The following is a 16,634-nucleotide window of genomic DNA, read 5'->3' as shown; positions in this document are numbered from 1 at the left end:
AATTCGTCATTCTCCTTCAAGACGTGTCCACTATCCAAATCAATCTACACCTTTTAAAAATCAAACCAACATACCCACGATCGATTTTAATTCTGAAAACCACCACAGCAACCTAACCTTAATAGGAGTTCAAAGTTCTCCGACATCAACCTTAATGGGAGGCTTCCTTCGGCTCTTTTCCATCTGGGACCACCTAATCTATCGCCACCACCTATATAAAAGTATGATGCTCTTTCTTTGTCTCTTATATGCCTCACACACACACACACACTCTCTCTCTCTCTCTCACACACACACACACACCTCAGTCAATGGTATTGAAACTCTTACCGAGCTCTAAATTTTCGTCGGAAATCGAAAATCTCTCGTTGTACCCAGTGCTCGTCGGAGTCTATTAAAATATCACAGTCTCTCCTCTACTCACTAATCTCCTTTCTAAACTACAACCATATCCTTTTTTTGCCACCATTGTCATGTTTTAGATCGGTCATTGAACAAGGATATCTAGAAATGGATGGTGGTGGTGGGTTTTACCAGATGATGGTGGCGGTGGGTGTTACCAATATCATTTCTGTTTGTTCCTATCTATGTGAATGATGGTACCGATTCTCTTTAGAACTTCACCAGAATATCAACATCTTTCTGGATTCAAAGTTGCAATAGTGATGGCGATAGAGGATTTTATCGATGTCCCTGAATTTGATGTGAATAAAGATTTAGGTTTCAAGAGTTGGATCCTCATTTCATTTCTATAGTTTATATGCAATTTGTTTTTATGTGTGACAACCCGTTGTTTCCGGTCAACAAAAGTCAAACTTATTATTTTGATCCATCTTAATTAAGGAGATCTAACTTCTAAATGGGTTCAAAATCCTTTAAATTAGAAGTGTTGCATGAATTTGGAGTGAAATGCATGAAAAACCAGAGCTTTGTCCGAACTGTAAACCACCTATCATCCTTGTACATTCGAGCCATGAACCTTCGGACCGTGAACCATTTCGGAGTCGTGAACCCTCGGCCATGAACCTTCGGCCGTGAACCCTCGGCAGTGAACACTCGGCCGTGAACTCCTCCCTATTTATGTTTTGATCGATTTTATTCTTCATTTCTTCACGTCTGGTCGTGAACTCCCACAATTCTCTCTCAAGTATCAACTTCAAGCCTTTAAATTTTCTTAGAATATTGCTTGGATCTTCAAGGTGTTCATCATTTCATCATCATTCTAGGGATTTCTAGGCCAAAAACACTTGCATCTTCATCATCCTTCAAGCTTGTTGGGTCGTGAACTCAAGAACACTAAGTGTTCTTGGGCCATGAACTCCATTCAACCTTACATTCTTGCTTCTAACACCCACTTTTGTAAGTTTAGCTTGCAATTCGATCCGTTTCCTTGCTATATTTGTGGTTAAGTTCATTAAATGTATACACATATATGTCACAATATGCTATTTAGGATTTGTTTGTGCTCCGGGGACTTCGTTCGTGAGTATAACATCCTTATTCCAGTCTTCAATCGAATCACTCACATAAGGTGAGTTCATACCCCTATATTTCTCCAAACTTTTTAATGTTTTACAGGGGAGATACATGTAAAACACAAAGAATGTTGTGTTTTAAAATATAAATTGCTTATTATGTCTTTCTTACCATTTAACTGTATTTAAAACATGAAACTTTTTAGAACATTGAAATAATCTTATAAACTATAATAAGTATAGCTTATGGAACAAAAGGATCTTTTTTATAAACTTATCTGTTATTTATCAAAGAGTTTTTTCACATTATTACTTGTAAAGTCGTTAATCTAGTTTGTAAGACACGTCTTCGAGTACTTACATAAGTACTAGTGGAAGTCTACCCTTATGACCAGAGTTTCCTGGAGGAAGAGCGTGAATTTGTGTATAGGTCTATATGAGACTAACAATCTCGCACCTTGTTGTTAGCTACAATAGAACCGACAGGTCTATGGGTGACAAATGTTATTTTCTTTTTCGCCTCTTACAGAACGTCGTGTTTAACCGATCCAATTAGTATGTTCATAAAACTCACAATAGATAACAACGATATATTTACGTAGTAATATACTTTTCATGAACAATCTCAAGGGATATTAACTATGTGATTACCCAATATATACTATAGGGTTAGATAAAACTGAAGTCCGGTAGACAGTGGAATGTGTGACTTCCGCCTTATTTCTTGTTCCTTGTTTGGTTATGGGCTTAGGGCAGATTCACCCTTTCAACTGTCTGTTCGATCTCGGTTATATACAACTCGTATGTATTAAGTAATCATAAGAGGGTAGTATCGCCGCATCAGGTTTCCAGAACAACCAAGTATTCAACCAGTCTAACTAATCAACAAAACTAGATATTATTACAGTAAGTATAGTATTTGTACTTGTGCTTTTCGGTCTTGGAACGAGTAAGACTACAAATCGATTTTATAGAAAATATAGGATTTTCTATGGTAAACATCGTTATTTCAAAGATAAACAATTTTCGATGGAACTTTTTGATAACAACGTTTTACATTAGAGTAAATGGAATTAAGAACCTTTTTACAAAAGGGTTCAACACTTGTTAACAAACTAGTATAACATAAAGGACCATTAGTGGTTAATTCTATAATTCCTTAGTTTATACATCAAAGTTATATATAAATAAATATCCGATAGGCAATGGAGTGTGTGACTTCCGCCTTACTTCATGTTCCTTGTTTGGTTGTAGGCTTAGGTCAGATTCACACATTTAACTGTCCGTTCAATATTGGGTTATATATAACTAGTATAAACTAAGGATTGTAGATGGAACTATTGTGGTTATCATTTTACTAAAGAAAATATATGATTTTATTAAAAGAATATTTTCATCATATTTCAAAGAACTATTAAAGTTAACTCCGTAAGCACCTAGTGAATACATCAGGGCTATATACAATGAGGATCTAACAAACAATGGGATGTGTGACTTCCGCCTTATTTCATGTTCCTTGTTTGGTTGTGGGCTTAGGGCAGATTCACACAATCGATTCTCTGTTTGATCTGGATTATATATAACTTGTATTCATTAAGTACTCATAGAAGGAATTGTAAGAGTCATTTTTACTTATCATTCATCACATCAGAAAATATAGGATTTTCTGGAGGAACAGGCGAACTTCTCCAAAGAACTAAGAGTATACTTTTTATAACGAAAATACTTATGAAATCACCAACTTAAATGTTGATACTATCTTTCAAAATCACTTGTACTCTCAGGAAACTAGTAGACAGGTACACGCACAGGGATTCAGAAGATGGAGCATAGTAGCTTCATATCTTTGTTTTGTTAATTACTTTTGAAGTCAATCTTTATTGAATCAAATACAATGTAAACACTTTAATATTTGTATAATGGTTGTGGTTGCTTGTTTTATTATTCTACATTTATTGTGATACTGAGCATGACGTCCTCTGCCCCCGAACATTTCCGCCATCCCGGTTTGGGGGTGTGACAGATTGGTATCAAAGTATTGTTTATAGTGAACTAAGTATATCAACCTATAAAAGATATACAACTATAAATACAATGGGGCCGAAGTGCTCTAACTAAAAGTATATTTTTGAAATATAACAATATTTTTATAAAAGTATACATACCTGCATATATATATATATATATATATATATATATATATATATATATATATATATATATACACACACACTAGAACAAGTATCACAAGAAGAATGAAACAAAAGTATTTAAAGGTTGGACACTGCAGTCAAACATGGATAGTTATGTAATCATATTTGGGATCAATATAGCCTGATCAGCTATATTTATTTGATATATGACCAACATGTGTTTGGGAGTGAGGTGGTGTTGCAACAGACTTAAAACTTACCTAACTCTATATACAAAGGATTTTTAGAACAAAACATAGAGTTAAAATACTATATGAGTATTTTATGATACTATAAGATAACAATAAGTTTAAAACTTACCAAGTTCATACCATTAAAATACTATAGGAGTATTTTAGGCACTATAAATTACTTACGTGTAAATTAAAAGACCCTTATTGGTAGGTCTATAATTTCAGAGTGTATACTCCCAAGGTTTTATATAATTGAGATTTTGTAGACTTAGAATTGGTGATCTATGCTCTACTTCCTGTTCCTTGTTTGGTTGTGGTTTTAGAGAATGGTCACTTATTCGAAGGTTTATTTAATCTTAAATTATATACAACTTGTATACACTACGCAATTATAGGAGGACCCGATAAGGATCACCCCATAATGTTTTACTAAATCTCATAGATACTTTAGACACTCCCATTCTCGCAAGACAAACCTAGATAGATGTAACCACTCCATCATAACAGTCAGCAGAGGAGTTAAGGAGGAACAAGAAGAGATTCTTCATTCAAGAGAAAAGGACCATCCAAAATTTGTCTACCTTTAATAAACGCGGATTGCTCAAGGCTAACAACACTATGAATAACCTCCACTAGACGATTAGCTAAGAGTTTACCAATAATTTTATATTGGCAACCGATAAGGCTAATGTGTCTATAATCTTTTGCAGTTTTTTGGGTCTTTAACTTTTGGAATAATAGTGAAAAAGGAAGCATTGCACCCCTTTGGAATAGAAGAATGTATAAAGAAATGATTAACAAATGCCCCCAACATCTTCTGCTACAAGATCCCAATAACGTTTGAAAAACCCAAAACTAAAACCATATGGGACCGGAGCTTTTATGGAACCAGAATCCCAAACTATCCTTTTTATTTCCTCTGAAGAAAAAGGAGTCGGTAAAAACTCAACCTGTGTAGGGGTTAAAGTACTAAAAACATACGGATTTGTCACAGGACGCCAAGACGGACACTCCATAAATAAGGAGTGATAATAATCATAGAATCCCTTCTTGACAGTGGTCGGGTTATCCACCTACACTCCATCAATCATAAGACCTCGAATAGCAGTTTGTCTCCTTAAATGCTGAATATTTAATTAATACTCATTATATCTTCAACATGTAATATGCATTAATTACTTTCTTAAAATAACTAAAATGATTGGTCTAGAATCAATCCTACATGCACACAATAGATAGTTAGAACAAAATAACCTAAGTACACACACACACACACACACACATATATATATATATATATATAAAGTAAGTTCAAATAAAAACAGTAAATAGTGTGAGAACGTAAAAATTATCAACTCATTTTTAACCTACCAACCCATTTTACTTTTATTTATATTTAATTTAATAATTATTTAGATGTTATAATGTATTAATCTAAGTATTAGTTTATAAATCAAAATGTTCATATTATTATTTATGTTTTAAAAAAAATGAATCGTATTTCATATATTTTTTTTCTTGGCATCGAAACACTAGTCACTCTAAAAAATCTCTTAGATATTATATATAATTAATGTTATTTGAACAATTTATTTGTATATGTGAATTAAGATTGTGCTTTTGTCATACTTTGAAAATTTATATAAGTCTATGACTAATTTAAATGGTGTAATCTTTAGTTAATTTATTTATTTATTTTTATTTTAAATGAGTCAACCCAAGTTTAACCAATTTATTTAATAGGTTGGATTGAGAACTATATAAACGGGTCAACCCGATGATAACCCATTTATCTGAAATGTTGGGTTGGGTTTGAAATATCAACCCATTTAAATATATAGGTTGGGATGGGTTGAAATTTTCAACCTAATTAATAAATGGGTTGAACAAGAACCCAACCCAGATCGACCCATTGTCAGCTCTACCTACAAGGTATATAAGCTTATGTAACCAAAACCATCATACGACATTGTTTTTGTATCATATATGCTATGTAATCGTCTAGATTTTTTAAAATTCAACTCCTAGCTTGATTTACTTCCATGATGTTTAGAAATTTCATATTTATATTCCTCTTATATAATTTTCATTTGCAACTGTAAGATGGAAATAATAGTGAATTTTCTAAAAATATTTAAGTAAATCAAGTTAAGTGTTGAACTTTACGATCATTGGACGATTACAATGTATATATGCTACATAAACGGCGTAGAATTATAGTTTCATGTAATTTGCGTGGTTGGTCATTAAATTTTTTTAACTCGGATCATCCCTATATTTTGATTTTCTTTCGTAGTTATTCCCAACATACTTGAAATGATATTTATACCCTTTCTAATATTTTATTATGATTATCTTTATAGGAAAAAAGATTAAAACAAAATTGTACATATGGTCCCACCTCTACCCACACCTAAATTCCCTTAACCCTTGTCCTGTCATCTTAATCAAGTAACGTTTCCTCTCTTTCTCTAGTCCTTTTTTCTATCTTTATCTAGCCACATCACATCGAAATCTTTTTAAATGCATCTACTCCAGCGACTCCTCATTGTACATCTGCACTTGAAAAATCAAATGGTAATTCGTCATTCTCCTTCAAGACGTGTCCACTATCCAAATCAATCTACACCTTTTAAAAATCAAACCAACATACCCACGATCGATTTTAATTCTGAAAACCACCACAGCAACCTAACCTTAATAGGAGTTCAAAGTTCTCCGACATCAACCTTAATGGGAGGCTTCCTTCGGCTCTTTTCCATCTGGGACCACCTAATCTATCGCCACCACCTATATAAAAGTATGATGCTCTTTCTTTGTCTCTTATATGCCTCACACACACACACACTCTCTCTCTCTCTCTCACACACACACACACCTCAGTCAATGGTATTGAAACTCTTACCGAGCTCTAAATTTTCGTCGGAAATCGAAAATCTCTCGTTGTACCCAGTGCTCGTCGGAGTCTATTAAAATATCACAGTCTCTCCTCTACTCACTAATCTCCTTTCTAAACTACAACCATATCCTTTTTTTGCCACCATTGTCATGTTTTAGATCGGTCATTGAACAAGGATATCTAGAAATGGATGGTGGTGGTGGGTTTTACCAGATGATGGTGGCGGTGGGTGTTACCAATATCATTTCTGTTTGTTCCTATCTATGTGAATGATGGTACCGATTCTCTTTAGAACTTCACCAGAATATCAACATCTTTTTGGATTCAAAGTTGCAATAGTGATGGCGATAGAGGATTTTATCGATGTCCCTGAATTTGATGTGAATAAAGATTTAGGTTTCAAGAGTTGGATCCTCATTTCATTTCTATAGTTTATATGCAATTTGTTTTTATGTGTGACAACCCGTTGTTTCCGGTCAACAAAAGTCAAACTTATTATTTTGATCCATCTTAATTAAGGAGATCTAACTTCTAAATGGGTTCAAAATCCTTTAAATTAGAAGTGTTGCATGAATTTGGAGTGAAATGCATGAAAAACCAGAGCTTTGTCCGAACTGTAAACCACCTATCATCCTTGTACATTCGAGCCATGAACCTTCGGACCGTGAACCATTTCGGAGTCGTGAACCCTCGGCCATGAACCTTCGGCCGTGAACCCTCGGCAGTGAACACTCGGCCGTGAACTCCTCCCTATTTATGTTTTGATCGATTTTATTCTTCATTTCTTCACGTCTGGTCGTGAACTCCCACAATTCTCTCTCAAGTATCAACTTCAAGCCTTTAAATTTTCTTAGAATATTGCTTGGATCTTCAAGGTGTTCATCATTTCATCATCATTCTAGGGATTTCTAGGCCAAAAACACTTGCATCTTCATCATCCTTCAAGCTTGTTGGGTCGTGAACTCAAGAACACTAAGTGTTCTTGGGCCATGAACTCCATTCAACCTTACATTCTTGCTTCTAACACCCACTTTTGTAAGTTTAGCTTGCAATTCGATCCGTTTCCTTGCTATATTTGTGGTTAAGTTCATTAAATGTATACACATATATGTCACAATATGCTATTTAGGATTTGTTTGTGCTCCGGGGACTTCGTTCGTGAGTATAACATCCTTATTCCAGTCTTCAATCGAATCACTCACATAAGGTGAGTTCATACCCCTATATTTCTCCAAACTTTTTAATGTTTTACAGGGGAGATACATGTAAAACACAAAGAATGTTGTGTTTTAAAATATAAATTGCTTATTATGTCTTTCTTACCATTTAACTGTATTTAAAACATGAAACTTTTTAGAACATTGAAATAATCTTATAAACTATAATAAGTATAGCTTATGGAACAAAAGGATCTTTTTTATAAACTTATCTGTTATTTATCAAAGAGTTTTTTCACATTATTACTTGTAAAGTCGTTAATCTAGTTTGTAAGACACGTCTTCGAGTACTTACATAAGTACTAGTGGAAGTCTACCCTTATGACCAGAGTTTCCTGGAGGAAGAGCGTGAATTTGTGTATAGGTCTATATGAGACTAACAATCTCGCACCTTGTTGTTAGCTACAATAGAACCGACAGGTCTATGGGTGACAAATGTTATTTTCTTTTTCGCCTCTTACAGAACGTCGTGTTTAACCGATCCAATTAGTATGTTCATAAAACTCACAATAGATAACAACGATATATTTACGTAGTAATATACTTTTCATGAACAATCTCAAGGGATATTAACTATGTGATTACCCAATATATACTATAGGGTTAGATAAAACTGAAGTCCGGTAGACAGTGGAATGTGTGACTTCCGCCTTATTTCTTGTTCCTTGTTTGGTTATGGGCTTAGGGCAGATTCACCCTTTCAACTGTCTGTTCGATCTCGGTTATATACAACTCGTATGTATTAAGTAATCATAAGAGGGTAGTATCGCCGCATCAGGTTTCCAGAACAACCAAGTATTCAACCAGTCTAACTAATCAACAAAACTAGATATTATTACAGTAAGTATAGTATTTGTACTTGTGCTTTTCGGTCTTGGAACGAGTAAGACTACAAATCGATTTTATAGAAAATATAGGATTTTCTATGGTAAACATCGTTATTTCAAAGATAAACAATTTTCGATGGAACTTTTTGATAACAACGTTTTACATTAGAGTAAATGGAATTAAGAACCTTTTTACAAAAGGGTTCAACACTTGTTAACAAACTAGTATAACATAAAGGACCATTAGTGGTTAATTCTATAATTCCTTAGTTTATACATCAAAGTTATATATAAATAAATATCCGATAGGCAATGGAGTGTGTGACTTCCGCCTTACTTCATGTTCCTTGTTTGGTTGTAGGCTTAGGTCAGATTCACACATTTAACTGTCCGTTCAATATTGGGTTATATATAACTAGTATAAACTAAGGATTGTAGATGGAACTATTGTGGTTATCATTTTACTAAAGAAAATATATGATTTTATTAAAAGAATATTTTCATCATATTTCAAAGAACTATTAAAGTTAACTCCGTAAGCACCTAGTGAATACATCAGGGCTATATACAATGAGGATCTAACAAACAATGGGATGTGTGACTTCCGCCTTATTTCATGTTCCTTGTTTGGTTGTGGGCTTAGGGCAGATTCACACAATCGATTCTCTGTTTGATCTGGATTATATATAACTTGTATTCATTAAGTACTCATAGAAGGAATTGTAAGAGTCATTTTTACTTATCATTCATCACATCAGAAAATATAGGATTTTCTGGAGGAACAGGCGAACTTCTCCAAAGAACTAAGAGTATACTTTTTATAACGAAAATACTTATGAAATCACCAACTTAAATGTTGATACTATCTTTCAAAATCACTTGTACTCTCAGGAAACTAGTAGACAGGTACACGCACAGGGATTCAGAAGATGGAGCATAGTAGCTTCATATCTTTGTTTTGTTAATTACTTTTGAAGTCAATCTTTATTGAATCAAATACAATGTAAACACTTTAATATTTGTATAATGGTTGTGGTTGCTTGTTTTATTATTCTACATTTATTGTGATACTGAGCATGACGTCCTCTGCCCCCGAACATTTCCGCCATCCCGGTTTGGGGGTGTGACAGATTGGTATCAAAGTATTGTTTATAGTGAACTAAGTATATCAACCTATAAAAGATATACAACTATAAATACAATGGGGCCGAAGTGCTCTAACTAAAAGTATATTTTTGAAATATAACAATATTTTTATAAAAGTATACATACCTGCATATATATATATATATATATATATATATATATATATATATATATATATATACACACACTAGAACAAGTATCACAAGAAGAATGAAACAAAAGTATTTAAAGGTTGGACACTGCAGTCAAACATGGATAGTTATGTAATCATATTTGGGATCAATATAGCCTGATCAGCTATATTTATTTGATATATGACCAACATGTGTTTGGGAGTGAGGTGGTGTTGCAACAGACTTAAAACTTACCTAACTCTATATACAAAGGATTTTTAGAACAAAACATAGAGTTAAAATACTATATGAGTATTTTATGATACTATAAGATAACAATAAGTTTAAAACTTACCAAGTTCATACCATTAAAATACTATAGGAGTATTTTAGGCACTATAAATTACTTACGTGTAAATTAAAAGACCCTTATTGGTAGGTCTATAATTTCAGAGTGTATACTCCCAAGGTTTTATATAATTGAGATTTTGTAGACTTAGAATTGGTGATCTATGCTCTACTTCCTGTTCCTTGTTTGGTTGTGGTTTTAGAGAATGGTCACTTATTCGAAGGTTTATTTAATCTTAAATTATATACAACTTGTATACACTACGCAATTATAGGAGGACCCGATAAGGATCACCCCATAATGTTTTACTAAATCTCATAGATACTTTAGACACTCCCATTCTCGCAAGACAAACCTAGATAGATGTAACCACTCCATCATAACAGTCAGCAGAGGAGTTAAGGAGGAACAAGAAGAGATTCTTCATTCAAGAGAAAAGGACCATCCAAAATTTGTCTACCTTTAATAAACGCGGATTGCTCAAGGCTAAAAACACTATGAATAACCTCCACTAGACGATTAGCTAAGAGTTTACCAATAATTTTATATTGGCAACCGATAAGGCTAATGTGTCTATAATCTTTTGCAGTTTTTTGGGTCTTTAACTTTTGGAATAATAGTGAAAAAGGAAGCATTGCACCCCTTTGGAATAGAAGAATGTATAAAGAAATGATTAACAAATGCCCCCAACATCTTCTGCTACAAGATCCCAATAACGTTTGAAAAACCCAAAACTAAAACCATATGGGACCGGAGCTTTTATGGAACCAGAATCCCAAACTATCCTTTTTATTTCCTCCGAAGAAAAAGGAGTCGGTAAAAACTCAACCTGTGTAGGGGTTAAAGTACTAAAAACATACGGATTTGTCACAGGACGCCAAGACGGACACTCCATAAATAAGGAGTGATAATAATCATAGAATCCCTTCTTGACAGTGGTCGGGTTATCCACCTACACTCCATCAATCATAAGACCTCGAATAGCAGTTTGTCTCCTTAAATGCTGAATATTTAATTAATACTCATTATATCTTCAACATGTAATATGCATTAATTACTTTCTTAAAATAACTAAAATGATTGGTCTAGAATCAATCCTACATGCACACAATAGATAGTTAGAACAAAATAACCTAAGTACACACACACACACACACACACACATATATATATATATATATATATATATATATATATATATATATATATAAAGTAAGTTCAAATAAAAACAGTAAATAGTGTGAGAACGTAAAAACACTATGTTTATGTTATTATTTTGTAATGAATTTTATATATGTGTATTGTTGAAGTAATTCTAATATAAATATTAACTTTCGATTAGTCATATATTCATTACAATGTTATTATTCTATTATAAACTTACGTATGTGCATTTTTGTAGTAAATTCTAATTTTAAGTTTAACCTTTGACTATTCATTTATTCTTTGCTGAATAATAACATAAAGTTGTCGATACAAAATTCATTACAGAATAATAACATAAAAAAATGTTTTGACGTTCTCACACTATTTATTGTTTTTATTTGAACTGTCCTCTCTCTCTCTCTCTCTCTCTCTCTATATATATATATATATATATATATATATATATATATATATATATATATATATATATATATATATATATATATATATATATATACAAGGTTCTAAAAGGCGTGAGGCGTGGCGTGGCGTGGCGGCAATGTCAAGCCTCAAGCTTAACGAGTTATGGCGAGCCATGGCGTTTTCAAGGTGTGATGTAAGACGGCGATTTTGTATTAATTTATAATTATATTATCGCATAAATATAAATTTATATCAAATATACCTAGTTTTTAGAAGTATTATATCAACAACTAATAACAGAAAGTTAATAAAAAACACAATACTTGTATGTTCGATTAGAAAAGGTATAAAAAAGAGCAAAAAAACGTGTCTCAAACGAAAAAACACGTGCCATAACGCGTCATGGCACGCCATATCACGCCTTGCCACGCGCCACGCCTAATAGCAACGTTATGAAGCTTTTCGTAACGGCGACGCCGCGCCTTTTAGAACATTATATATATATATATATATATATATATATATATATATATATATATATATATATATATGTATTTATATATATATATATATATATATATATATATATATATATATATATATATATATATATATATTATTCTAAGAACACCTAAAGGTTGAAAATGCGAGAACATATCTAAATCGTCTAAAATTTAAAATATAAACCTAATATCAACGTGATCAATGTGTCATTTATGTAAAATATGAAAGTAATGTAATGAGTTTGTAAATTTTAAATGGGTGTCAAGGATATGAAAGTAATTTTAATATTTGTTTCCTTAAAATCAGAAGAATTATATTTGGATGAGAATTTAATCCATCTTGTTGGTTACGGATCTCTTTATATATTTATAATTCGAGAAATTAAATATTATTCTATATTTTATTTCTACTTTTTTTTCTACCATATTAAATAATGACAAGTGGATTAAATTATTTTTAAATTTATTAAATATGTCATTAAATATGACACATATCAACATTTGATATGATAAGAAAATAATATAAATAAAATATAAGAGGAAATAAAATATAGAAGGATATTTACCCTAAACACCACTAACAGGCAGCCATTGAGATTAAATCAAAGTTCTTTGAAAACCCAAATCAAAGAAGGTGTCTTTGATCTTTGTGGGTATTTATCCTAGGGAAACAAGAAGGTTGATGAAACAATTCGAAGGTATTGATGTCTTTATTATTATTACTTGGTTGTCTCGGCATTTGGCGATATGAAAAAAAGAAATGTCTCGTCCATTCATGTTGGATTTGGCTCGGCTGAGTAGGCTTCCCATCATCCTAAGGTTCACCTTTGTATAATATAGTTATATTTAATAATAATTTTTTATTCTTATGTTTGTATGTTAAAAGTTTATTGGAACCTTAGAAGTGCAATATGTTCTCTTAGTGATTGACTAATCATTGAAGTTTATAATAAATGTATTTCCATAATCTTTTACTATCAGGACATCAATAGTACATGTTAATATTGTGACGATTAATCTATATATGTATTGTTTGAGCTTCTTGTTTAAGTCTTTTTGTTTTCTAATGTTATTTTTTTGCTCGCCGTTCAAAAAAAATGCATACATGTAAATATAAATTGAGTTGCTCAAGGAATATGGTTGATTTTGTTAAACCAATTTAACTTGAAAATGTTTATAGGTAAATTTAATTTAATTATATAACACCCCCTCTAATTAGGGGTAACAATTTATGACACGACATGACAAAAATACACGACACGAAACAAAATTGGGACGAAACAGAAATTTGAATTCGTGTTTGAGTTTGTGTCGTGTTCGTGTTAACTGTAAAAAACACGATGTCGTGTTCGTGTTCAAAATTTGACACGAAATTGACACGATTTATTAGTTCTTTATCGTGTTTTTCATGTTTGTCGTGTTATATTTGATAAAGTATTCATTAAAGAAACTGGTTTTTAGTATATGTTATATTTTTCGTGTCGTGTCGTGTTTGTCGTTTTTAATTTCGTTCGTTTTCATGTTTGTTAAAACAACACGACATCGTGTCGTGTCGTGTTTGTATTACATAAAACATTGTCGTGTCGTGCCGTGTCAGACAGAAACACGAAACGATAGCACGATTTGTCATCCCTACCTATAATGGCTGTTGAATGAGTGCGTGTAAGGAAAACATAAAAAAGTTCAATATCTTTATCTGTTTGTAATGTTTCAATGTAAATATTAAAATAGGATATGTCTAATGTGGATCGTTTGCTTTTCTAAGTTTTATAAAACTTTTAATTGTATAATTGGTTAAATTTTCTTATCAAAATCTATTAGTGATTGGCTCGATTTTTTCAAGTGCCCATTGACTTTTCCTTTACGGTATGGTCCAAGAAACAAATTTGTTTGTTATAATCGTTTGTGGTTATAATTATGGTTGCACATATAATTTTAGTTATAATCATTATGGTGATAATCATTTCTGGTTATAAATATGGTTGCACACATGAATAGAACACAATTATAATCGTTTCTAATTATAATTATGGGCATCATAAATGATTTATATAACAACAGATTTTTGCTACTAATAATTCCTTTTAACATTTTGTTATTGCCATTTTGTAGAGATTGATCAAAGAAAGTAAATGGTGGATTTATGTAGACATTATAGTTGGTCGTAAAACAAGCTCGCAAATTACACAACATTTATTGTTCTTTAATATTTTTTTAGAGGTGGTAACCAATTACAAATTATTTGTGGATGCGATTTGGTTCGAAAGGAAGAAAGGGGATGCAATCAATTCAATAAAATAGCTGACATATTAATGGATCTTGCAACTTTTATCCTATTAAGTGATTTGATTATTATCAAATATATTCATGGATAATTGTGTGAATCTATTCTTGGCATATTTATTTGTGAATATAACTGTATAAGTGTACGAATCCATGTATGAAACTATTTTTGGCGTATTAATTTGTAATTATAATTGTATAATATTAACTCATTCTATTGAAGATTCATTACTAATTTGTTGATCTTCTACAAAGTTGGTATATTCATGTATGAATAGTAGTTTATTATTTTTCAGTTATGAATGAAAGTATAATCTAATTAATAAGGCAATGTGTTTTATTCATTTATGTTTATAATTGTATTTAATTTTTTATTTCTAAATTTAGTGTAATTTATTTATGAATCGTGGTCCAATATAATTATTTATGTAATGAGTTTTATTTATTTATGATTATATTTATTGAAGTTTTTATATCTAAATTGTGTTTTATTCATTTAGTATTACAAATGGAATTATATATGATTGGAAATGTGTTTTATTAATATACATGATTAAAAATATTCCAAAGAAAATATTTTTTTTCAATATCTTTAATTTATAAAACTAAAAGTAGAAAAAAATGTTTTTTTAAATAATAATCTTAAATGATAATTATATTTTTTAGTTAAATAGAATATTTATTTTATAAATGTTATCTATAATTTTGTAAACTAGAAGTTACATTCGAATCCGTTAATTACATATAACTTATTCATATTAAATTGTATTGTAAATTTTCTATTACGCCTTTAACTAAGGATCGGTAGATGATCATTCTCGTGTTTTTAATATAACCTCTCTCTCATGATATATATATATATATATATATATATATATATATATATATATATATATATATATATATATATATATATATTAATTTTTTAGGAATGGAAAATCTAACCTACACCTACTAAGCTAAATCTAATATCAGCTATGTCCTAAACGAGACTTAAACCCTCGATCTTAATGAGGAAGAACAGCACCTGATACCGTTGGGCTAGAAACCCTTTGGTGTATTGCTTGTTATTTAACAAATGAATAATGTTCAATTTTTAAATTTGTGTCCAGGTTCATTTATGAATATGTCAATGTTTATAAATGAACAGTACACACAATAATGAATGATGAATAACATATATATCAAAAATATTCTATAAACGAACGAATTATTGTTTTTACAGGCTTTCTTCCCGATTCGTTATTGTAAGCATTAGTACTTGTTATGTTTTAATTTGAGAAAGATTGCATTCATTTTAATTGACAACTCGTCAAGGAGGAGCAATTCAACTCAATTTTACTGCATGCTTCCAATTAATTTGGAAAAAACCCATTGAATAGTATTTTGATATATTTCATTTTTATTTATTTTGATATATCAATAATTATACTATATATATGTAACATCTCAAAAATCACAGCAAAATTTTTAATTTTTAAATCAAGTAAAATCAATGTTTTCAGATACCATCCAAATCAAAACCATTTATTTACAAAACATTGTTCTCAAAATTAGAAATCATATATCAGAGTGTTCCCAAATCAGTATCATCAAACCAAGAGGATGTGCACGATCACGTCTTCGCATTGTCCCGGTCATCTGAAGTACCTGAAACATAAAACTGAAACTGTAAGCACAAATCATAATGAGTTCCACCAAAGTACCACCACAAAGACAAATAACATATACAATCATGCATGTTGGTCCACAAGCTCTCGGTTGGATTACCGTGGCCCACAATCTCATGGTTGGATTGCCATATATTTCGCATATTGGGTCCATAACCTCTTGGTTGGATTACCCTGGCCCATAACCTCCCGATTGG

At 31.4% G+C, this 16,634-nt stretch overlaps 1 pseudogene; it reads right to left on the bottom strand.

The window, feature by feature from the left end:
- LOC145098167 (putative aldo-keto reductase 4) overlaps positions 1-16,634 on the bottom strand; it is a 113,411-nt pseudogene that overhangs the window by 43,712 nt on the left and 53,065 nt on the right.

The sequence above is a fragment of the Lactuca serriola genome, chromosome 4 (assembly GCF_051521515.1).
Source record: "Lactuca serriola cultivar US96UC23 chromosome 4, Lser_US96UC23_V15, whole genome shotgun sequence".
Taxonomy (NCBI): domain Eukaryota; kingdom Viridiplantae; phylum Streptophyta; class Magnoliopsida; order Asterales; family Asteraceae; genus Lactuca; species Lactuca serriola.
This window is presented reverse-complemented; position numbering and strand designations above follow the sequence as displayed.